This window comes from Sorex araneus, chromosome 2 (assembly GCF_027595985.1).
Source record: "Sorex araneus isolate mSorAra2 chromosome 2, mSorAra2.pri, whole genome shotgun sequence".
Classification (NCBI taxonomy): Eukaryota; Metazoa; Chordata; class Mammalia; order Eulipotyphla; family Soricidae; genus Sorex; species Sorex araneus.
In genome coordinates, this window is record NC_073303.1 from 326972111 (window position 1) to 326995476 (window position 23366).

Consider the following 23366-nt stretch of genomic DNA (forward strand, 5'->3'; position numbering starts at 1 on the left):
GGTGCTGGTAGGTGGGGTGGTGCTGTGCTGGAGATGGAAGTAAGGGTCTTGCATGTAAAAGGCATGTGCTTTGCTAAGTAAGCTATTTCCCTGTTTCATTCAGCTTTATTCTTGCTTTAGTTCTTAGAGTCCTCTCCATACACTTTTAAGGTTTTCTTTCCTATTTCCATGAAATATGCTACTGGAATATTGATATCACGTTGAATATATAGATTTCTTTGTGCAGCACATATATTTTAACTATTAATTTATCTAGTCTATGAATAAGGAATGTTTTTTACTCGTTTTCCCATTTATATGTTGTGGTCATTAGTTTCTTTAATCTGTATGTCTCGCTATATATTTTTTCAGTTTACAGGTCTTTTACTTCCTTGGTTAAGATCTTTTTTAAAATTTTTTTTTCTTTTGGGCCATATAGGTATTGTTCTGGGTTTACTCCTGGCCCTGAGTTCAAGGATTACTCCTGGTAGGGCTCAGAGAAACGTATGGGTTCAAATATGGGATCAAATCCAGGTTGGTATTACGTTGGATATTTAGGTTTCTTTGTGCAAGGCAAATGACATACCTATTATACTATCTCTCTGCCCCCCCAATCCTTGGTTAAAATAACTGATAAGATTTTTATCTCTCTGTAACTATGATCCACAAAGTTGTTTTCTTAATTTTTTATTGTTAATTATTATATTTGGAAAAAAAGACTGACTTATGGTTTGATTTTCTTCTTTTTCTTTTAATAGAGGAGATACGTCTAGAATTGCTGGAGTGGGTGGGGGCATCACTCTTACCAGTACTTGGCCTGGCAATGTTATATTTAGGGCTTCAAGTGCCACCCTGGTGGTGTCTGAGGGCTGTTAATACCCTAGCGTGCTTAGGAGACACGGGGTGTCAGGAATTGAACTTAGGGCTTCTCAGATGCAAGGTGTGAGCCTACCTCCGGCTCCATTGATATCCTATCTTGTGAGCTCATGGAATTCACTTACTAGTTTCAACCAACATTTTTGTTTAAGTTTTAAGGGTTTTTTATGTTTTAGAAGAGTGTAACATCTGTAGGCAGGCCATTTTAATTTTTTTTTCTGTTTTGGGTGCTTCTTATACCTTTTTTGTATAATTGCTAAGGCCAGTGCTTCAGAACAAAAGTGGTAGGAATGTCTTTCTTATGATGTTAGAAAAAAAAGTTTCATATTTACCCCACTGAGATGTTATTTGTAGACTTGTTGTATGTGGCTTTTATGTCTATTTACATTTCTTCTATTCCTAGTTTTGTGATCATTTTTTTATCATGAAAGTATGTTGAAATTTATCAGGTGCTTTTTCTACATCTATTGAGATGATTCTATGATTTTTTCTTTCATTCTGTTAATGTGAGCTGGAGCGATAGCACAGCGGTAGCGCATTCGCCTTTCACGTGGCCGACCCGTGTTCGATTCCTCCGCCCCTCTTGGAGAGCCCGGCAAGCTACCTCGAGTATCATGCCCGCACGGCAGAGCCTGGCAAGCTACCCGTGGCGTATTGGATATGCCAAAAACAGTAACAATAAGTCTCACAATGAGAGACTTTACAAATGGTGCCCGCTCGAACAAATTGATGAACAACGGGATGACAGTAACAGTGACAGTGACATCACATATATCAGTTTTTGTATGTTGTGTATGTTTCCCTAAGTGCTATGAATAAATAATTTGATCACATTATATCGCCATTTTAACATGCTGCTGATTTTGTTGTACTGGTATTTTATTGAAGATTTCTATTATCTGTGTTCATTTTACAAAATCTGTGTTCATCAGGGAATTGACTTGGAACTTTCTTTTTTGTAGTAGCCTTTTTTTTTGGCCTTGGTGTCAAGATCCTTTGTTTTGGGAGTCACATCTGTCAATCTGAGGGCTTACTTCTGTCTCTGTGTATGGGGATCTCTTCTCATGCTGCTCAGAGCACCATACACATTACTGTGGGTTGAACTGTTCAAGCCAAGAACCTTAACCCTTGTACTGTCTTTCTGACTCTATTTGGTGACACTGTGTGTTGGCATCAGGAAAATGGGCAAGGATGTATTTCCTTCAATGTTTTTGGAATAGTTTTAGAGGGACTGGCATTAATTCTTCAAGTATTTATTGGAATTTACCAGTGAAATAATCTGATCCTGGACTTTCTTTATAGGATGTTTTTGATTTCTGACAGTCTCCTTCTGGAGGTTGGGGTGGTCACACCAGGTGGTGCTCAGGGCTTACTTCTGGCTTTGTGGGATCATCCTGGCATGACTCGGGCCACTGTGTTGGGTGCCGGGGAAGAACCAAGGACGGCCTTGTGCAAGGCAAGAGCCCCGCCTGCTGTACTATCTTTGCTTGCCCAGAGTGTTTATTAGAAATGTTTTTCTTTTTTAAAATTTTTTTATTTTATAAGGTGGTTCACGATATTTGATTACAGTTGATATTCAAACACCAATCCCACCACCATTACACCTTACCACCACCATATTTGGGATGTTTCCATCCCAAGCCCCAATCCCTGTCCCAAAGCACAACTGAAATAATATATTTTGTATTGTCTGTTATGGAAAACCACTGAAAATGATACAAAAAATATCCATAGAGGAGACAGTGTGAAGATTGTTCTATTTTGGCAGGGGCCATTAAGACATTCTTTAGAATATCACTAACATGTTGTTAAAGATTGAGTGATATGAGTTTACATATACATATATATATATATATGCAACTATGTATATATCCATATATGTATTTCCTTCTATGACTTGTTCCCTACTATTTGAACCCTATCAAATGTGGTGTGGTACTTATGGAGAATGAGTAGAGAGTGTCTTAGGATGTGTCACGCAGCTGCGAATGTGACTGCGTGGTCCAGGAATACATCCACTGGTACGTGAAGCTCGGCCGGAACGTGTGGGAAACAGCCTTGAGCATGGTGGTGGTTGGGTTCTGGAGGTTTTTCAGCTGCCAGAGCTGGGTTCCTTGGGATGGGGAGGGCTCTTACCCGCCCCCCTCTGGGGCGCCTCAAGGAAATGTTTTCTAAGGTTTACATGGCACATACTCTATAGAGGCAATTTTATATTATCTTAATAATTATACTGGGTAGATCCTAATGTCTTCAACATGAGTGTTTCAATTCTACAATTATAGTAGCTAGTGTAGGAAAAATAGGTATCACAAAAAAATATAGGAAAGCAAAAATCTTAGAAATTTTTTTAGGAGTGTGTGTGCACACTGTGGAGAATGGCCTAGAGAGAAACTGAAGAAGAATCAAGATTTCTCTATGTTCTGTGCTTGTTTATATTGTTTTGATCATTGAACTGGATGATTTTTCACTTCTTCAATGAGTGAAATATAGCTATGTGGATAAACAGGCTCGATGCTGCAGGGTGTTCTGGCTGTCAGCCCGGTTAGTGGCCCTCAAAAGAAGGGCCTGTGAGGGGACTTGAAATCCAAAACTTTTGTTAATTGAACTTCTTCCTGGAGTTTGTGAGAGAATCAGCATTTCCTTTATAATGGACACTTGCTCTCACCCTTTGTGCTTCTAAAGCCTCTTCAGTGCTCAGCTAGAGGAGGGCACCACTCACCTCGCTGGGTTTATTCATCCATTATCCATTTGCTGAACATGGTGAAGGGCTGGGGATATGCTGGGGGAGAAGAACAAGGATTGGGCTGGTGTGGGGAGGCTTATGGTATAGCCACGGTAGTTGGACAGTAATTAAGCAGAACAAACGTATCCATAAAGTAGGAATAAAATAGACTAGATTGCTAGATTGACAGGGAAGGTGTCCCTCAGGCCATGATCTGTGGGAGGGGCCCACTGTCAGGAGACACAGAGTGGCGACTGTCTGGGCGAAGCAGTCCAAGCAGAGGGCATTGCAAGTATGGTAGTGCTGAGAGGTGCCACACCTGGTGCTTCTGAGTTACAGTGAAACCAGCTGTGACCAGTGACATGGAGAAACAGCTCCCCTGGGGGCACCCTTGGAAATGACAGACAGTGAACTAAGATCTAAGGACAGAAAGATGAGAGTCGGAGTGATGACAGGGCACGTGTAGTAGTTCATCCTGGCTATCAGGAAAAAGCGGCAGTGAGTCTCTGAATTCCCACATCAGCAATTTAATTCACCATATCAGATTTCAGTTATGCTACAATAGCAACCCAGATTTTGTACGTACAGTAGAGCAGAATCTCTTTGGAAACAAACCTTTTTTTCCCCTGTGTTCTTAGGTATTTCTCTGGAATATGAAAGTTGTATTGAATTGGAATTCAATTGTGAAATAAATTGTGTTTAACTATTAAATTAATTAAAAGCCTTACTTCTGAATATTTTTATATAGATTTCATGCTTTTAACATTTCCATTTTGCCTCATGACAGTGTTGGCAATAAATGCTGAGAACAGTAGAGGAAGAGTTGGGGGCATGAGAGGAGTACGCCTGGGCAATGGTTTATGTGGGAACAATCCATTTTATCCAGGGAGCATGCAGGGAGGCCACCAGGTGAACTTATGGTGAGTACTCGGGACCAGCACCCGTAGCGGAAAAGTTTAGTTCCGCTCAGTGGCGAGAACCTCATGTCCTCAACTCACCGCGCTGCTCATTTGGATGTAATGCATTTGGAATTTTAGGGGTAATGATGGAAGAGAGGAGGGTGATTTCTTCACCTGTACAGTTTCCTATATTCATCTTTCTCATGTATATTATTTTTAACATTAACTGTGTTAGGAACTATCCCATCAAAATGGAATTTTGCAAATAGATGATCACTGTCAGGGTCTGGGGTACAGTGGGTAGGGCACTTGTCTTGCATGTGGCTGGCCTGGTTCGACCCCTGGCACTCCTTATGGTATCTCAAGACCACAGGGAGTGATCCCTGGGTGCAGAGCCAGGAGTAAGTCCTGAGCGCCTCCGGGTGTACCCCAAAACAAAAGCAAATACGGATCAATGTCAGCCCTGCCTTTTGTTTGGAAGGGAAAGGTATTCTGAATGTTTTAGATTTTGAAGCTATTTTTGTAACTTTTAAAATCCTCTTTTTAAACACATGCTTTTGTGTCTGCTATTTCTAGCTCAGTCATTGCCAGCATGGATCTGGTTGCTGAAACAAGAGGTGGAACCTGGATAAGCCCCCAGAATGAGCAGTCGTGTCCTCATGGTGTGCCGCCTCCTGCTTCTTGTAGTATGCGCCTCCTCCCATGTTGCCCGACACCCCCCCCCACACACACACATTATTAGTTGGCCAGGAAAGTATTTAGGTATTGAAATTAAAGTTTATAAAGTATGTATGGATTTCTTCATCGTTCTCAGTTTCCGACTGCCTTCTGAGGAAAAAGCATGTTGGAAAGGGCTCTGCAGCCCACCAGTGGCCACGGCTCCGTGGCCCAGTTCTTTTGAAGAACTTTAAAGAGCCCTCTTTAAGCAGTGTTTAGCTTTGTTTCCTAGGAAAGTTCTCTACTTTGATTAGTATTCTTTTTCTTTTTGCATTTTTTTTGACACACCTGGGGATGCGCTGGGCTTCCGCCTGGCTCTGCTCTCAGGGATCTCTCCTGATGGGGCTCTGGACCATATGAGGTGCTGGGGAGGCACCTAAATCTTGCAAGGCAAGTACCCTACCTGCGGTACTTTGCTCTTGCCCCAGATTAGTCTAATTTCTCTAAAACTAGTGTATAAATGTGATAATGTAAGTTGTATTTCTTGACATTAATTCACTTGACATTAAGGTAGATATATGGCAGTTGTAAACCAGAGTTCACTTGGATTCCCTTTAACTTTTTCTGCAGTTCCTCAGTGCCGCACTAGCCTGCCACTTTGCACGGTGCTTGATCTGCTCCGCAGAGCGCTCCCGTTGCTCACACTAGCCCAGCTCCATTGGCCACAGTTGGGATCACCATATTATCAAATCTTGAGGCTGGCAACATAGTAGTGATGTGTAGGGCAGGTAGGAAAGGGGTTCGGCCGAGAGGTGTGCTTGCTGTAGACTGAATTGGAGAAACCAGAGAATCCACTCTCAAGAGCATGGAGTAATCAGAGTAGCCACCTGCATTTCTGTTTCTATATAAACAGCCAGTGGAGAAATCTCACTCCATTATACCTGTTGGAGAGCATGCAGAAATCCATTTAAAGCTGACAGCATTTTGGCTGCCCTTTGGAAAGGTTTGAAGAAGGACTACAGTATTCCTTGCTGTGCTTGACATAAGCTCTCTCACTCCCAGCATGGATCTGGTTGCTGAAACAAGAAGGTGGAACCTGGATTAAGTCCCCAGAATAAGCAGTCGCGTCTTCCTGGTGTGCCGCCTTGTGCTTCTTGTAGAAAGCGCCTCCTCCCATCCTGCCCGCCCCCCTCCCCAACAATATTATTTGGGCAGGAAGCTATTTAGGTATTGAAATTAAAGTTCATAAAATATGTATGGATTTCTCCATCATTCTCAGTTTCAGATTGCCTTCTGCGGGGAAAGCAGTGCATATTGGAAGGGGCTTTGCAGCCCAAAAGTGTCCACGGCTCAGTGGCCCAGTTCTGTCTTATAGGATCAGACCCGGAGCTCTATTCCAGGAACAAAAACAAACAAACCCAAAACATGCACACACAAAGAAAAGCACTTTGCAGTAATAAGGTGTTGAATTAATTTCATTGTCACTTTTTGGGGGGATGGGTGCACAGCTTGTGATGCTTGGAGTTACCCCAGGTTCTGGACTCAAGATTTAGTCTTGGAGGTGCTTGGGGGACCATATGGGATCCTGGGAATAAAACCCAGGTGGGCTGTGTGCAAAGCAAGTTCCCTTCCCACTGTACTATCTCCTCAGCCCTTGTTATCTTGTATCAGGAAGAGACTGACTTTAAAACTTTCTTACTTTATTATTTGCAAAATAATGGTGAATTAAATTCTTATGGAAGTAGGCTTTTAATATGAAATAATTGAAGACTTGAAGTTATACTATGTTGTTCCTTTATTTAAAGAGAAATAAAGAAAACCAAACATTTTAAGCAGTTTGTACATTTGTAAATTTTTGCATCCATTGGATTATAACTAGCATGATCATAAAATTTTATATACAAACCAGGATTCTTCAGAGCATGAAGAAGAGTGTAGGTTAGCAGGCGTAAACTGCATTATCTTGTGCAAACCAGAACTTGGATCTGTCTTATTATAAAAAAAAAATTGCTAATTAATGAATATTTTAGGGAAGAGTTGCAAAGTTTTATTTCATGTTGAGATAAGTTATTGGTTCTGGGATTATTTTATCCTATTTAGAGAACTCATAAAATAACTTATTACTGTTCCGTGGGTTCTGACAGAAGACTTGTGAGTTCCCAGTAAAGGGATTTATTATTTTGGCGTCTCCAGCAACATCAGCATCTGTGTATTTATGTCAGTTTCCCTTGTCCCTCAAGACCCAGAGGGGCAAGTTGGTAAGACTCAGAAGGAAGCTGCGCTTGTGTTTTTCTCTCACAGCTGAATGACACGCTGAAGGCCATCTGCTGCGTTTACAGCAGCAGTGTGAAAACGTAGTCTTCGCTAGGGATGGGGTGGAGGAGGTGAGGAGAGGAGGAGAAAAGCCGACCAGTGTCAAGGTCACCATCCGCATAAACAACTGAGCACCAGCCCTGGGGAAAGGGCAGTCAGGCAGTCCTGGTCTTGGTGGACCTGGCACCTGGTGTGTAGACCCGGGAGCACTTTCTCCCAGAAATTCTGTTCTAAAGTGGATCCCTGATGGCTTCAGGTGTTTGTTTACTGCACCAAAAGAGGTGAAGAAATGCTGTGTGGAGAGCTTGGGGGAGTTTGGGGCTCATGCATCCTACCTTCTGAACCCACAGTTAGGCAGAGATTCCCTAAGATTGTGGATATTGACATTTCTGGGTGTGCCCCTCTTTCCTGATTCTGGGGTCTGAGTATGCTCACCTGCACAAAATGCTCTCTCTACAGAGTCTAGTTCACAAGCTGGCGGGTGTTTTTTTTTTTTTTCTCTTTTCCCAAATGTACACTTGAGTCTCCAGAGATGTGGCTCAGTTGAGGTGGGGAGCCTGCCTTCCCTATGTGAGGCTACCTGTTCGTCCCCGGCACCACGTCCCCATTAACAGGTGAGCTCCTTGGCAGTGCTGGTGTGATCCCCAGAACCACAACAAGTGCTTGAGGCACTGTAACAGAGCGTGTGAGCATAGCTGGCAGATGCCATAGTAAAAGCCAGATAAGGGCAAAGGGGAGGGAACCCCCCTCTCCCCAACTCCACTGAGCCAAAGCTTTTGAACCAACTTTGCACACATATTTTCAGAACCCTGTTCTTGCTCTTCTGCTAAGGACTCCCATAGTTTATCGTCCGGTTAGCCCATGCTTTAGGACAGTAATGGAGAGAGCTGTGGGCGGGCAGACCGCAGCCTACAGGCAGGGCTAGTCCACTGCTTTTCCTTTGTACTCTAACCTTCCCTTTGTCATTGCCCTGACTGGGGCCTGTGAAGTTGCGCTGCAGTTAGTGTTTGTGAGGGGGTCATACATGTTAGTTGTGGTGCGCTCGCCAACTTGGTTGCAGTATGGTGGAGCTCGTAAACTTTGTGGTAGTTACTGTCACAAAAGCAGTGCCATCAGGATAGAGCTGAGCATGAGCCTGGGGTCCGAAGAATGCACACCTGTCAGGCAGCTCTTCCATGGTGGAGCCCTCCCAGGCCTTCACTCGCTATGCCTTCCTTCCTTCCTTCCTTCCTTCCTTCCTTCCTTCCTTCCTTCCTTCCTTCCTTCCTTCCTTCCTTCCTTCCTTCCTTCCTTCCTTCCTTCCTTCCTTCCTTCCTTCCTTCCTTCCTTCCTTCCTTCCTTCCTTCCTTCCTTCCTTCCCTCCCTCCCTCCCTCCCTCCCTCCCATGTGTTCCTTAGTGGGCCTGGGAGCCACTCCCGGAAGTGCTTGGCTAAGTGAACAGGAATTGATGGTGACGGCCTGAGGATGCAGTTCTCTGGCTCTGCAGCTCTCTCCCAACCCTATCCCACTCTGTGGTTCTTGGAACCTCCAGGACTGCACCCAGAAATGCTCAGTGGCGTCAACATGGGCTGGCAGCATACTGGGCATTCACCCTAAAAGCTACCCTGACAATCTCCTGGCTCCTCGCTGCTTGTTTTGATAAATATTTTTATGGATCTACGTCCAGGTCTGATTCACATGGTATCTGTGGCTCCTTTCAAACCACTGCAGCAGAGTTAAATAAGTACAACAAAAATAGTATGCCCTCGAAGTCTGAATATTTACTGTCTGGACTTTTAAAGGAAACGTTTGCTCATGCCTGATCTAAGTTCATGAATCAACAAGAGACCTGTGGCTTTCAGCCCTTCACCCCTGGAGACTATTTTGTGGGTCTTCTGGTTCATGGACCTGTAGCTGAAAACCTCTGAGTAAGGCACTAACGCTCCCTCTTCTGCAGGGCCTTACCCATGTGTGCCTCCTGCAATGCTCTGTACACGGACACCATTTCCCGTGTCTCAGAAAGAGCAATAGAGATCTTCATGTTGCTGAGGAGTAAAGAGTGCTGGCTCACATCACACTTGTTCATGCTTTGGTTTCTTTTTTTTTTCATTCATGAAACATTTTAATCAAAGGCTCCATATATATGCACTGAGAGAAATATAAGATTAGATGGCAAGCAACACAGAAGCCAATTAAACTCAACAAACAAATGCAATAAGACAGAAGGCTCAACAAACAGCTTAGTAAATTCTCAGACAAGGACTTAACCCCCAAGGTGAGATGTAACAATTTTCACAAGTTTTCTTTTATTTTTGAATTTCCTTTTCCTTTGAAGTATTTTTGATAATTCCATTAGCTATTTAGTTGTAATAAGCACTATTTTTGAAAAAAAATGTCATTCCTGGAGCATTAGTACAATAGGAATGGAGAAAGTCAACATAGGGGAAAAAAAAAACTTTATTGTGTGTCTTATTCAAACTGATCTGACTCTTTCACTGGGCAAAACTGTCTCCTTTCCAAAAAATTCACAAAAATGACAAAATCCTATCTGAGAGGACTGAAAGGAGAATTATTACCCACTTTTACTTGTGACTTTTCTGACTATGCCTTCAGTCTGACTTGTACTACACCATCACATCTTCCTTTGTCCATTTTTAAGAACTGATCTGTTTGTTTTCTTTTTTTTTTAAAATTTATTCTTTTATTGAATCACCATGTGGAAAGTTACAAAGCTTTCAGGTTTAAGTCTCAGTTATACAATGCTCGAACACCCATCCCTTCACCAGCGTACATATTCCACCACCAAGAATCACAGTTTGTTTCACGCCGGCTGTGTTTCGGCCTAGGTTCTGGCCTTGGACTCAGGGATTGCTCTGATGGTGCTATGAGACCATATGCCTTACCAGGGAATGTACCCACGTTGGCGTATGATTTTCTGGTCACACAGTTCCATATCTTAAGTGCTTTTGTTGCTGGGGGGCAGTGCTTGACCCTAAACACGATTCTGTTTGGGAGAATCAGGAGTTGACCAGTGGCGGAGGAGGTATCATCCGAACTGTTGCTACCTACAGTTCCCGCTCAGTTTGTTGACTCAGAGCTCTCAGTACCACATAGAGCTGCATCAGACTACTTGAATGGAGCTGATGTTCCCTTATTTATTTATTTATTTATTTATTTATTTATTTATTTATTTTTAATTAATTTATTTTTTAATTAGTGAGTCACCATGAGAGTACAGTTACAGATTTGCACATTTTCGTGCTTGTGTTTTCCTCATACAATGTTCCAGAGCCCATCCCTCCACTAGTGACCATTCTCCACCAACAATGAACCCAGTATCCCTCCCACCCCCCAACCCTATCCCGCCCATCCCACCCCACCTCTGTGGCAGGGTATTCCCTTTTGTTCTATCTCTCCTTTTGGGTGTTGTGGTTTGCGATAGGGGTATTGAGTGGCCATCGTGTTCAGTCTCTAGTCTACTTTCAGCATGCTTCTCCCTTCCCGTGTGGGATCTCCAATCACATTTTACTTGGTGTTCCTTTCTCTATCTGAGCTGCCTTTCCCCCAGCATGTGAGGCCAGCTTCCAAGCCATGGAGCCAACCTTCTGGTATTATATACGACTATTCTTGGGTGTTAGTCTCCTACTCTGTTATTTTATATTCCAGAGATGAGTGCAATCTTTCTATGTCTGTCTCTCTCTTTCTAACTCACTTCACTTAGCATGATACTTTCCATGTTGATCCACTTATATGCAAAGTTTATGACTTCATCTTTTCTAACAGCTGCATAGTATTCCATTGTATAGATGTACCAAAGTTTCTTTAACCAGTCACCTGTTCTTGGGCACTCGGGTTTTTTCCAGATTCTGCTATTGTGAACAATGATGGATGTCACCTTATTTACCTCACAATGGATGTGGTCTACTCATCTCTCCCCAGGACCCCCACCCCAGAGAGCCTGAGACTGGAGGTGGGATGGTCCCGCTCTCCTCTCCTTGCACACTTAGTCCTGCAGACTTCTCAAGATTACCACCCTGCTGAGCACTGGGCCCAGATTCATGGTTTTTATTCCCACCAGCCCCCTAGACTTAGGGCAGCTATTTCCTCTGGAGATAGGGAGGAATCAGCATTGTCTTTCTCTGCTGGAGGAAATATTTTGTTGAGCTTCCTTGAGAGGCAGTTGGCCATTTTCCAAGGCTTATCTTTAATATATATGTATATATATATATAAAATTACATAATATTTTTTTTTTTGCTTTTTGCTTTTTTGGTCACACCTGGTGATGCATAGGGGTTACTCCTGGCTCTGCACTCAGGAGTTACTCCTGGCGTTGCTCAGGGGACCATATGGGATGCTGGGAATCGAACTCTGGTTGGCCGCATGCAAGGCGAATGCCCTACCCGCTGTGCTATCACTCCAGCCCCACAGCAGAGCCTGGCAAGCTACCTGTGGCATACTCGATGTGCCAAAACAGTAACAATGACAGTTCTCATTCCCCTGATCCTGAAAGAGCCCCCAATACGCCATCGGGCTACACTAGAATTCGACAGGGACGAATGGAGACGTTACTGGTGCCCACTCGAGCAAATCGATGAACAGTGACAGTGATACAGTGATTATTTATTTTTATTAAAATATTTATTAGAATGCAATTTGTTTATTATTGATTAAATTTATATGGTATAGATTATATATGTAAATATAATTTCTCACACTCTTTTCTTTTAGGGTCTGTTCAATATACAGGACCGTAACTTCAGAACATGGGAATGTAACATGCAAATCTGCTGATTACTCAGGCCTCAGACCTCTGTAACTTTGCTCTCTGCTCTCACCCTCTTATGCACTCTGGTTGGGCTCATCACCTTAGCTCCTGGGAGCCTTTCCTTATAATGTGTTTTCCCTCTCATTTCTCTATCCAAGATCTTGTTAATTTTCACCTGGGCTATACAGCACATTGTCTAGCAGGGATCACTGCCTTTCGGTTCTCATCCTGTGAGATTTGTGGAGTCACACATCCTTTCACACATCTATTATGTCTGCCATATCCCCTTTCTGGTCCGTCTCAGTCATAAGTCCTTTGTTCCATGAAGCTTTCTCAGCAATGTTATTTCCTTTAATTCCTCATAACAGATTGTCTCCCTTGAATCCTTCTGAGCCTTTGCTTGTGCTGTTTTCTTCGTGTGCAGTGGCCCTACCCAGGAACCTTCCATGCTCTAGCATCTCAGCCTCAGGACTACTGATCTCTGGGCCTCAGAGAATTCCTAGTTGTGGGGGCTCGCCTGTACTTGTAAGATTTTAAGCGTAATTCCAGATGCTCCATGAAGAGTGATTCCCTTCCTAGCCTTCCCCTCTCTCCCATGGCCCTGGAGGACAGAGCTGACCCTTGGAAACTCATTGCCCTTGCTTGCAGCACTCTCCTGCAGCCTCGTGTCCACTCTGGCACTCTTTCACTTCTGCGCCTTGGAAACAGACTGTAGGACTTGTGCATACTAATTCAAACAGTGCTGTTTGAATTAAAAGTATTGCTTAACAATTACTTGTGAATTAATTTTTGCTTTCATAAGGTTGTAAGCTAGAGTTAGGGACCATGTGCCAAAGTACTGTAGTGTAATGTCTGGTAACTTGAGTAAACTCTGAAAAAATGGAACTAATACATGTATTTGAAGTTATTTAGGAATTCAAGAAGATAATACATGTATGGAGAAGAGATCATGATAAAAATAGTCACACAGTAGCACTGTCGTCATCATAGCACAGTTGTCCTCTTGTTCATCAATTTGCTCGAGTGGGCACCAGTAATGTCTCCATTGTGAGACTTGTTGTTACTCTTTTTGGCATATAGAATACACCACAGGTAGCTTGCCAGGCTCTGCCGTATACAGGTGGGATACTGTCGGTAGCTTACTGGGCTCTCCGAGAGGGACAGAGGAATCAACCCAGGTTGGCCTCGTGCAAGGCAAATGCCCTACACGCTGTGCTATCATTCCAGTCTGTCACACAGTAATAATGATTTAATGTTGCTATTTTTAATACTTATTGTGCCATTTAGCCGGGTAGTTAAGCTATTTTCACTTATCTGGGAAATGCTTGGGATGGGAGTATGTGGACTGGGGCCTCAGCAAAGATGACTTTGTATTTTCTGTCTCTTATTTTGGAACCACAGGCATTTTTATACTCTTGCTGGCAGATATAAAGTATCAGCTACACTACTGGCCATAAAAATAAAATAAAGCAGGATGTTGGTGGATATAGGTGACCCGCAGATTTGGAAGGTAGAAGGGGGCGTAGTGCTGTCCGAGTTTTTGATGGCGGTAGGCATGTGTTCTTCATACATATCTGTATATCTGCTTTCTGGGATTCTCCCAGGAACTCTGGAGATATTTGACTTGGGGAGCATCCTTGGACAGTTCAACCAAAAGATTTTTCAAACAAACATATATGTTCTTTCTCCTATATTTATTTATTATTAATTAATTTATTATTTACTTATTTATTTGCTTTTTGGGTCACCCCTAGTGATGCTCAGGGGTTCCTCCCTCCTGGCTCTGTACTCAGGAATTACTCCTGGTGGTGCTTGGGGGACCATATGGGATGCTGGGAATTGAACCCGGGTTGGCTCTGTGCATGGCAAACACCCTACCCGCTGTACTATCTCTCCAGCTCCATCTCCTATATTTATTTTTGATTTCTGCTTCTACTACTACTTTATGTATGACTGTCTTCACTGCCTTTAAAGTATTTATTTCTTTATATAATAGAAATATGATAATAATATGTATTTAGTGAGGTTGTAGTGAGTATTCTAAAGTAATGTTGTGTCCACATTTTGTAAGTTAAATTCAGAAGCTTGGGACCGATTTTTTTTGGGGGGGCCTTTTGGGGATTGGTGTTCTATTGAGCTGGTGTTTCAATGTGAAAGCCGAAGGGTGCAGAATACCTTTGATCCTGTGGTGTCCTGGGTTACTTGGATCAACCAAGAGGTATGCAGGGGTCTTGCAGAGATGCATCCCTGATGCTCATGTGATGCTGGGATTCATGATGCTCATGTGATGCTGGGATTCAGCTGGAGGTTGACTTATTTCAGGCATGTGCCTTAATCACTGTACTAACCCTCTGGCCTATTGGGGAAGTTTTAATTAAATTAACTATTTATTTTTTCTTTGGAGGCCACACTTGGCAGTGCTCAGGGTTTACTCCTGGCTCTGTGTTCAGGGATCACTCCTGGCCATGCTCAGGGGCCCATACTTGGTTCTGGGGATCAAATGTGAGTTTGCAGCATGCTCTGTCTTATTGCTTCAGTGCTGGAGACAGTTTCTAAAAGGTAACTGTAATCCTTTCTGACTACAAACATTGCTTATGATGTGGCTTTCTAGTAGTGATGGCAGGACACCTGGGAATCCACTGTCACTCTAGCGGGAACCATGTCCTCCAAGTGTTTTAACCAGGAACCATCTGCCTGTAGGCCAGGTACCTTCTGGAGATTTCTGACAAACATTGCAGGAGTTGCTACAGCTTCTTGGCAAAGGGCTCTGGTAAGAGACTGTGGGCTGATTGTCCTGTCTCCAGCTTTCCAGGGCAGTCTCAGCGCGTTTATTTAATTCACTGGGGAGAGGTGGAGTGAAGAAACGTCCTTGGAGAAGCCAGGATAAGGAGAGCCCTGGAGGAGGCTGCAGCAGTGACAATTAATCCTGCAGCCTCTTTGCATTGGTGGGAAGCCTGCTCGCAATAGGAGGCGGCTCATTTTCTAGGAAGGGCACATTTGCCAAGAACATGAGGCCTTTTACAAGAGAATTTAATTTGAATTGAGCCTAAATTGACAATGACAGTGGGGTGTCTCTGCTCTTGGTTTATTTACCCCCCTTGGCCTTCCTACTGACATTTGTAGGTAAGTTTGAAATTAGAACACTTTGTTCTATATTATACTGAAACCGAGGAGCGTTCTGTGTACCTGTATGGAGACTATATTTTCTAGCCTTGCAGAAAAGATGACATTTTAGGCCAGTGACAGAAGCTTACAGAAAGAAACTCCAGGATTATAACAAGACTCACATCCCGGAGCTTCTTAAGCTAGTTTGTGAGAACACCTCTCCTAGCTTGGTCTCGTGTGCTACTCATATTTCTCCTGGGAAATTTTGTTTGTGCCTTGTTTAGGGGCCACTTCACTGCCAAACTATAGCCTGTTTCTCTGGGATGCAGAGATCTCTTTCTTTGGTTTGAGTAAACTGAAATCTTCCTGTTGTTTTAGATATGCCATTAATAGGTGAATTTCCCTTAAAATAAATAATTTTTGTTATTGAAACTTTTAGTAACTTTTAGTAAGTTGTATTTAAATATCATAAGAAACTAGTGAATCTCATTTTTAATACAATTTTTTATTGAATCAGTTTAATAGACCTTTACAAAAGTGTTCATGATTAGGTTTCAGTCATAGAGTTCCAACACCCATTCCTTCACCGGTGTACATTTCCCAGCACAGTGTCCCCAGTTTCATCCCCCTTTTCCCCCTCCCCCTCCTCCTTGTCTTCTTCGTCTTCTCTTCATTCTCTTCCTCCTCCTTTTTCTTCCTCCTCCTTCTCCTCCCCACACCCTCTCCTCTTGGGCATTGTGGTTTGCAATACAGACACTGAAAGATTATCAGGTATATCTCTTTACCTACTTTTAACACTCAGTCTTTGTCTAGCCTGATCATTTCCAAATATTATTGTTGTACGGTCCCTTCTTTGTCTTCCTGCCCTCTGCCTCTCTCAAACTTGTGGTAGATACCAACTATTGACCTGTCCTCCTAGCCCCTGTTTTCCCTGGCCATAGATATTACCCCCCTACTATATCTATTTTTATATGCAACAAATGAATGCAGTCAGTCTACATATGTCCTGCTCCAGACTCGTTTCAGTCAGCAGAGTAATCTCCATGTCCATCTATTTATAGGCAAATTTCATGACTTCATTTTCCCTTAACAGCTGTATAGTATTCCATTGCACAGCTGTGCCATAGTTTCTTTATCCATCCATTCATCTATTCCTGGGCATTCGGGTTGTTTCCAGAATGGCTATTGTGAATAGTGCTGCAATGAACATAGGAGTGCAGATGGTTTTATGCTGTGTTTTGGGGACCCCGAGATATATTACCCGAGGCAGTATTTTGAGTCAAATGGAAACTCAATTTCTAGGTTTTTGAGGAATGTCCATATTATTTTCCAAAAAGGCTGGACAAGTAGACATTCCAACCAGCAATATATGAGAATCCCCTTCTCCCCATATCCACCAAAGCACTGGTTGTTCTTGTTCTTTTGGATGTGTGCCAGTCTGTGGTGTGAGATGATGTCTTGTTGTTGTTTTGATCTGCATCTCCCTGATGATTAGTGGTGAAGAGCGGTTTTTCATGTGCCTTTGGCCATCTGAATTTCTTCTTTGAGAAAATTTCTGTTCTTTGCCCCCCCTTTTTTTGTGGGGTTGGATGTTTTGTTTTTTTTTCTTGTACAGTTCAACCAGTGCTTTGGATATCTTTGATATTAACCCCTTATCAGAATGGTATTGGGTGAATAGCATTTTTCATTCTGTGGGCTGTCTCTGTGTCTTGGTCTCTTGTGTCTTTTGAGTTGCAGAAACTTTAGTTTAATATAATCCCATTTGACTATCTTTGCTTCCACGTGCTTGGTCAGTGGAGAGTCATCTTTGAAGATATCTTTAGCTTCAGTATCATAGAGCCTTTGCCTACATTTTCTTTCATGTGCTTTATGGATTCAGGTTAGATATTGCGGTCTTTAATTCATTTTGATTTGACTTTTGTGCATGGGGTTAGATAGAGGTCTGAGTCCATTTTTTTTTTTTTGGTTGTAGCTGTCTAGTTTTGCAGCATGACTTGTTAAAAAGGCTTTTCTTGCTCTACTTCATATTTCTTGCTCTCTTATCAAGATTAAATGATCAGATATTTGAGGGTCTGTCCCAGGATAACTAACTTTATTCCATTGATCTGTGGGTCTGTCTTTATTCCAATGCCATGGTGTTTTAATTACTACCGCTTAGTAATACAATTTGAAGTTGGGGAAGGTGTTGCCTCCATCTTCTTTTTCCCATGAATTGCTTTAGCTATTCTTGGGGGTTTATTGTACCATATGAATTTCAGGAGTATTTTATCAATTTCTTTTTTATTTATTTATTTTTATTATTTATTTGGCTGGAGTGATAGCACAGTGGTTGGACGTTCGCCTTTCACATGGCCGACCCATGTTCGATTCCTCCGCCCCTCTCGGAGAGCCCCGCAAGCTACCGAGAGTATCCAGCCCACATGGCAGAGCCTGGCAAGCTACCCGTGTGTATTTGATATGCCAAAAAAAGCAGTAACAATGAGTCTGTCAATGAGAGACATTACTGGTGCCCGCTCGAACAAATAGATGAGCAATGGGATGACAGTGATATTGCTTGTTACAACTAAATGGCTGATTATTTATTTATTTATTTATTTATTTATCTATTTATTTATTTTTCTGTTTGAAACTGGCCCCACATGCTGGGGGAAAAGGTAGCAGAGACAGAAGGGAACACCTAGTAGAGAATATTTTATCAATTTTTAAAAAAAATGTTATAGGTATCCTTATAGGGACCTTATTGATTTGGTATAATGCTTTGGGGAGTATTGCAATTTTGACAATGTTAATTCTCCCAGTCCATGAGCAAGAGATGTGTCTTCATTTTCTTATGTCTTCATTTATTTCTTGAAGTAGCGTTTTGTAGTTTTCTTTGTAGTTTTTTTACTTCCTTAGTTAAGCTGATTCCAAGGAACTTGATTTTGCTTTTTCTGCTTTTTTGCTTTTTGGGTCACAGCCGGTAATGCACAGGGGTTACTCCTGGCTCTGCACTCAGGAAGTACCCCTGGTGGTGCTCAGGGGACCATATGGGATGCTGGGAATCGAACCTGGGTCAGCTGCGTGTGAGGCAAATGCCCTACCCGCTGTGCTATCGCTCCAGCCTCGGAACTTGATTTTTCTAAGGCATGATTGTAAATGGGATTTTGTTTCTAATATCACTTTCTCTTTCATTATTTGCACATAGGAATGCCTTTGACTTTTGGGTATTTATTTTGTAACCTGCCACTTTATAAAAATGATTATTTCTAGAAGCCTTTTGATAGATGTTTTATAGTTTTCTAAGTATAGTATCATGCCATCTGCAAATAGTGAAAGCTTGATTTCTTCCTTTCCTACCTGGATGTCCTTAATATCTTTTTCTTTTCCAACTGCTATGGCAGGTGCTTCCAGTATTATATTGAAAAGAAGTGGTGAGAGTGGGCAGCCTTATCTTTTCCCTAATCTTAGAGTTAAGGCTTTAGTTTTTACCCATTGAGAACAATGCTTACCATGGGGTTGTGGTGAATGGCTTTGACTGTATTGAGGAAAGTTCCTTCAACTCCCATTCTTTTGAGAGTTTTCGTCATGGAGGAGTGCTGGAGTCAATCACATTTTATTTCTCTGAATACTTTTGTGGACTCGAGAAACTGGACATCAATTTAAATTTGTATTCACAGTTCTGCTTTACAGCATTAAGAGGGATATTTAGATTTTGTGGATATAAACGCTTTTGCATTATTCATTTCCTAGAAAATATCATAACTATTTCCCAGTTTCTATTTTAAATAATAAAATACTTTCTTTACTTATACTTTTGAAAGAATCATTACTGGATGATGTTATTACTTAAAATCATTTACTTATTCTTTTGCTAAAATGTTAGTGGTACTAGGACCACATTTAAATATTAGAAGGTAATTTTAAATAGTCATGGTATCAAAATATCTTTGTTTAGATGTACTAGCCCACAAATTATTTTTCTGTTATTATATATCCTTCATCTGGCCACATTATGGGGGTTCTGCATATTCAGCACTTAATGAGTAATATATAGGAAATTTTATTTTAGTATTTTGTGGAAGAATATATTAAGTTACTTGATATATATGAAAGAATTGTTTAGTTGCTCAACTTATGCATATTTTTCAAGTTCATACATTTAAGAAGGAAGTAATTAGTTACTCTCAGTCTGGCTAATGCATATACATAAATTGGGTTATAAAAGCATCTTATCATTACCTTTCTACCTGCCGTCTTAAAATCAACCTGTTGAGAATAGGAGACTAAAATCCAAGAATAGTAGAAATAAGTACCAGTAGGTTGGCTCCATGGCTTGGAAGCTGGTCTCACTTGCTGGGGAAAAAGCCAGCTCAGATAGAGAAGGAAACACCAAGTAAAATGTGGTTGGAGATCCCGCCTGGGAAGGGAGATGCATGCTGAAAGTAGACTAGAGACTGAACACAATGGCCACTCAGTACCCCTATTGCAAACCACAACACCCAATTGGAGAGTGAGAGAGATCAAAAGGTAATACCCTGGGTTTATTGGTGGTGGAGAATGGGCACGGGTGGAGGGATGTGTTTGTGAACATTGTATGAGGGACAAACAAGTTCTAAAATGTGTGAATCTGTGTCTGTACCCTCATGGTGATTCACTAATTAAGGAATAAAATTTAAAAATTAAAAAAAAATAGCCTGTTGATTGTGTCTTTGCTGAGGGGCATTTGGTCAAGGCCATGTGACTTTCCCAAAGCTTTTATGTATCAACTGTCTCCTCTTTAGTACAGGAGCACAAGCACGTAAATTCAACCTCGTTTATGATTTAAAAGTAAGGGACTGGCACTTCCGATATAACTTGAGGAAGTAATTATAATTCAAAGATCTTAAACAGTCCAGCCTTCCAAGTAACATTTTCCCCCTCTCCCACTTATTTAAACACTGTGGTTTACAAAGTTGTTCCTGATACAGGAATTCAATATTCTAACACCAATCCCATCACTACTGTCACCTTCTCTCTACCTTTGTCTCCATTTTCTCAACCAACCCCCAAGTCAGCCCCCATCGCAGACCCATAATATTTTATTTTATGTTGCTTGTGCTTGTTACCACTAAACAGCTAATGAAATGATGGAAAAATATTTCAGTAAAAGAAAATTTGTGAAAATTATATCTCACCCTTAAGGACATTGTCTTAGGGTTTACTAAAATGCTGTTGCAAATTAAGCCTTTTGTGTTAATATTTTTGTTAGACATAGTCAGTAGTAAGATTTTGTTAGTCAAGATTAGTTGGCATCTACATTACATTCCCATCCAATCTGTTGTGTTCCTACGGGGATGTTAGCATTGTAAAGTTTGGAAATGACACTTCAGGAAATCCAGAGTATTTAACTGAGTAGTCTGGCCAGAGACATAGTGATGGCTATTACAGTGTGAGAAAGGTGCCAGGGCTTTGATGTGGTGGGAAATTGGCTCCCCTCCCCCACTCCACTCCAAGAATGGACCCCAAGGGCTCAGTTGGGACCAGGAGTCTGAGAAACTTTTGTGGGTAGTTGATCTCTTTTGAGATTTATTTACGGGCCCCTAGAACAAGGCTGGAAGATGAACTTACATGGTTATGGTGGTGGGCTTGGATGTTCAAGTAAGATTTTAGAACCTCTCTACTTTGTAGAAAGCAAAAGGGTCTAAGGGTCCGGTTTCTGTTAGGCAACAGTGCCTTGGATTTTGTTCTTTTCTTGTTTCGCAAGATTTTGTTTTCACTCTTTGGACATTATTTTCTTTATTTGAAATGTGAGATCTGATGGTTCAGACCATGGCTGCTTCTTTATCTTTGTTAGAGGAGTCTGAACAATTTTATTGCTTTAAATGGTTAAATGTCTATTGCCAATTAAGAAAGTGATGGTAGGAAAAAAATTTCATTTCTTCTTTTGAAATAGAAGGCAGATAGAATAGTTGATATCAGTCTCGACCTAAGAAGTTATTATCACGTACATTTGTGATCAATATGCTTATAATCCTCTTTGACCTATAATGTATGTGTTTCACAATCTAAAAGGAAAATAATATCCCTTTGAACAGTGTGCTTCTTTCTGTTTCTCTGTGTGTCTCTGTCGAGTACAAAATACTGTATTTATAAATTTTGTAATCTTTATTTTTTAAAAACCATTTTTATTGAGGCAACTGGATTTGCAATGTTGTCAACCACACTTTTCATGGCCTCATTCCAACACCTCACCCACCACCACCCATCTATGTCTTAAGGACCCCTCCACCATCAATTCCCCACATAAGCTCATTTCTGTAGGAAAAAACCTGCAGTTCTGATGACTTTGACCGCTTGTTTTTCTATTATAGTGCTTTTGCTTTTAATCTTATACTTGAGATAGAGCTTATATTTTTTTTATTGTGGAAGTTGTGACACACACATAGGTGATTGGAATTTCAGAATTCCAATCATAAATCAAAGTCATAAATCAGTATAGATTGATTTATAAAATTAATTTTCAAAAACTAGACCTTGTTTTATCAGTTAGTAAATTTAAAAATAATTTATGAATAATTCTGTAATACATATTAAGATTTACATGAAATAGATAATCTACAAATGCAAACTTTAGTAACAGTGAAGAGTTAAAAAAATTAAGGGTGGAATTTGGATAGGTCTATAGGCCTGTAAGTTATAAAATTACATTTTATTATTTTTATAAAAAGGAATATATACTTTTATTAAAAGTTTTAAAAAATTTATATGAAGTTTTGTATAAAAAATTTTATATAATTTTGTGAAAGGGAATTTTGGCTTTATTTTAGAAAATATTATAGATTCTGCTTGAATTTCTGCATTAATAAGAAAATTATAATAAAAATCCCTATAGATGTAAAAAACCACCTGAGCAGATATATAGCATTCAATATAAATAAAACATGAATTTGTTACTGTGAATGTATAAAATCTCTTAGAATAACAGGAATAAGCAAATCTTTCTTAACCTAGTAGAGGACTCCCATATGTGCCGTAAGCAAATGATGCCATATTCAGTGCCTTTTAAAGAATTTTCTTTAATGCTTCTTGTAAGATTGTTTCAAAGCTATTCCCTGAGCTGTTGTCTGTCCCAGAGCTCTATAATACTCCTTCAAATCTGAATGATAGTCTAGCTGGATAGTGTACTGTTGGTGATGTTTTCTGTTTACTTTGGTTTTGTAGGACATCTCTCCATTCTCTTCTGTCTTGTAGAGTCTCATTTGTTAGATCTGCTGTCAATCTTGAATGGGCTTTCCTTTGTAAATTTCTTTTTTAAAAATCTCGCTGCTGTCGTTCTAAGTACAATGTTTGTCTTGGGGTTTTCCTATTTGAGTCTGTTTATACTGAGTTGCTTCAGGCCTGTTGAATCTTGGTGCCTGTATTAATTAAATCTGGAAAGTTCTTTTTGGTTTTGCTTTGTTTTGGGGACCACACCTTGAAATTTTCAGGGATTACTCCTGGCTCTGCACTAGGAATTACTTTTGAGGGTGCTTGGGGATTGATATTTGATGCTGGGATTGAACTGGGGACAGCCCCGTTCAAGCCAGCTGTGCCGCCTGCTATGCTATCTCTTTAGCCCCAGGAAAGCTCTTACCTAAGATTTCTGTAACTACTGTTTCTTCATTGAATTTGCCTTCCTGTTCTTCAGGGACCCAGTGATTGGTTTGTTTGTTTGTTTTTGTTTTGGGGCCATATCCAGCTATGCTCAGGGGTTATTTCTGGCTCTGTGCTCAGGAATCATTCCTGGTGATGCTCAGGGAATCATATCGGATGCTGGAGAACAAAGATGGGTGGTCCACATGCAAGGCAAGTGCTTTACACGTTGTACTGTCTCTCCTGCCCCCAAATGATTCTTATATTATTCCTTGTTAACTCATCCTACAGTTCTCTGGTATGTTCTTCTTCTTTTTTTTTTTTCAGTTTCTTTTCACCTTCAGTTGTTTTCTAGTGGCTTCCTACATCTCATTTTGGAATACCATCATCTTTACCTCACTGTATCACTATATCATTGTCATCTGGTTGTTCGTCGATTTACTCGAGCGGGCACTAGTAATGTCTCTATTACACTCAGCC

General features: G+C 41.1%; 1 protein-coding gene across 1 annotated transcript in view; it reads left to right on the forward strand.

Annotated features, from left to right (window-relative positions):
• The window catches only part of L3MBTL4 (L3MBTL histone methyl-lysine binding protein 4), a 487327-nt gene that overhangs the window by 26130 nt on the left and 437831 nt on the right, over window positions 1-23366 (forward strand). The gene's annotated exons all lie outside the window — the stretch shown is intronic.